We start from the raw sequence: 2,693 nt of genomic DNA on the forward strand, positions 1-2,693 counted from the left end.
CATCTCCTTCAAAGACATTGTGCATATTTAAGCTAAAGACCATAGTTTTGATTTCATCCCCAGATTGGATGGGAATGAGCAATTTGTTTTGAAGATCAGAAAGCAAATGGTGAAGCACAATCTGTCCCAGAACAATAGTGATAGTAACATTGATACCATGGTCAAATCAAGTAAAGATGAGAATAATATTGTTTATATCACTACATTCAACATTCAATGGTACATAAAAAAAGCACTTTAAGCACAGAATTACATTAAAATAAGTCATTATTCTGAACTTGAGAGACAATGTGACATGTTCAATATCTACCTTGGGAAGCTACCAATATCAATAGAAAATCACGTGTAGAACTTTTCATAAAAATTGTTTTTCAAATCTTTGTCAGCAATATTTGTAGATTTTGGAATGTGCAGGCAGCTTTCCCTTGTACTTTATTATTAATTAATTATTATTAATACAATTTGACTGTATTTTGTAAATCTTTGTTGTGTAGCCTAATTTGTTTTTACTTGAGCATAATAAGTATGTGATGTAGTACAAACTTACATTAAAATAAGTCATTATTTTGCACAACATTGGAATAACCCAAATTTAAACAAGTTAAAGTGTTAGAATGTATGGCTTTAAACTAGAGGGGGTGAATGGTTTAAATAGGGTTTTCGCAAACTTTTAAGCTAATAATGAAATTACTTCGAGAATAACTTGCTTAAGAAATCAGTTTGACAAAACACAAAGCAAAAAGCACAGCACCAGAAAAACAATCAGTTGTTTCGCAGAAACAATCGGTTGTTTATACCAGTTTACAAAAATAAAAACTGAATTTAAAGAGTTAAAGGATAGAGAGAATGCACACAGAGCTTTATATTGGTTCACCCTTAACCAAGAGCTACATCCAGTCTTCCCAGAAACCATTGGGGAATCCACTAAGCAATCAACTCTAGATTACTTACAACACAACCAAAGAAGTGACCTTGATCCCCTCAAGACACACACTTCCTTTGGTCCAGCACAACACCACTAAGAATGCTGATCTTGATCCCCTCAAGAACACACAACATTTCTTAACTATACACACAGAGTTTCTTTCAAAAGTACAAAGGATTACACTTGTTACAGAACAAATTTGAAATCAATACAATATGAAAATCCTATCTCACACTCTTTGATCAATGCAATCTCTAAGCAATTTTCAACTTTTCAAAATCTCAAAATCAGTCAAAAACTCAAATCTGTTTTTCTGTATTTAATCAAAGTTGTTTGTTGCATAATCCTAACAAACTATTAATTGCTTTTAAAAATTGGTTAAAGCATTAAAAACTGGAGCGTAAACAGTTAGAAAAACAATTAATGCTCAGTCAAAGAACAAAACAGTTTTCTGTTATGGTCCCAAAACAAACAATCGGTTGTTTCCACGAATCAATCGGTTGTTTTGGTTTGACAGCAAGTCAACCATCAAAAACAGTTTTCAACCTTTCTAAAAACACCTAAGTATAAAACAATTGGTTGTTTCGACAAAACACAAGGTTGTTTTTCACTTAGTTTGAAAAACACTTTTCAATTGAAAGGTTTAAGAATGCTTATGCTTTGGATTCAATCAATAGTGGATTTTGTTAGAATGGATGGCTTTAAACTAGAGGGGGGGTGAATTGTTTAAAGAGGCTTTTCGCAAACTTTTAAAACAAGAATGAAATTATCTCAAGAAACAATTGATAAGAAATTCAGTTTGCCAAAACAGTAATCGAAAACAGCAGTACCAGAAAAACAATCGGTTGTTTCACATAAACAATCGGTTGTTTATACCAGCAAATAACAAACAAAACTGAATTTAAAGAGTTAGGGATAGAGAGATTGCACACAGATGTTTATACTGGTTCACTCCAAATCCAGAGCTACATCCAGTCTTCTCAGAAACCCTGAGGAAAACCACTAAGCAATCACACCTTGATCACTTACACCACAACCAAGAAACTGACCTTGATCACCTCAAGACACACACTCTTCTTGGCCAACACACCAACATAAAGATTGTTGATCTTGATCCCCTCAAGAACACACAGCCAATCTCAGCAAACACAGAAACGAAACTTGTTTCAAAGAGTACAAGGATTACACTTGTTACAGAAGATAATCTGAAATCAATACAAGCAGAATCTTATTCCACACACTTTGATCAATCACAAACTCTAAGCAATCTCAGCTCTTTGAAAAACTCAAAAACTCCTTTCAAAATCTTGTAAAAGATTGTTACACAAATCTGTTTTTCTGAATTTATTCAAAGAAGTTGTTTGTTATCAAATCTTAACAAACTCCTAAATTGCATTAAAAGATTGGTCAAAGCATTTAATGAATGGAGCGTAAGCAGTTAAATCATTTAAAGCTCAGTCAAAGATAAAACAGTTTTTCTGTTATGGTCCCAAAACAAACAATCGGTTGTTTCCTCGAATCAATCGGTTGTTTTGGTTTTAACAGCTCAACCATTTGAAAAAAAGTTTTCAATCTTTTCTCAAAACATCTAAGTATAAACAATCGGTTGTTTTGACAAAACAATCGGTTGTTTTAACTTAGTTTGAAAACATTTTACTTTCAAAAATATTGAGAATGCCTATGCTTTATATTTAATCAAAACGTGGATTACAACACTCAAACTACCCTAGAACTAAACTAAACCAGCACAGCAACAGCAAGCACAGCC

This window comes from Phaseolus vulgaris, chromosome 9, assembly GCF_000499845.2.
Source record: "Phaseolus vulgaris cultivar G19833 chromosome 9, P. vulgaris v2.0, whole genome shotgun sequence".
NCBI classification, from domain to species: domain Eukaryota; kingdom Viridiplantae; phylum Streptophyta; class Magnoliopsida; order Fabales; family Fabaceae; genus Phaseolus; species Phaseolus vulgaris.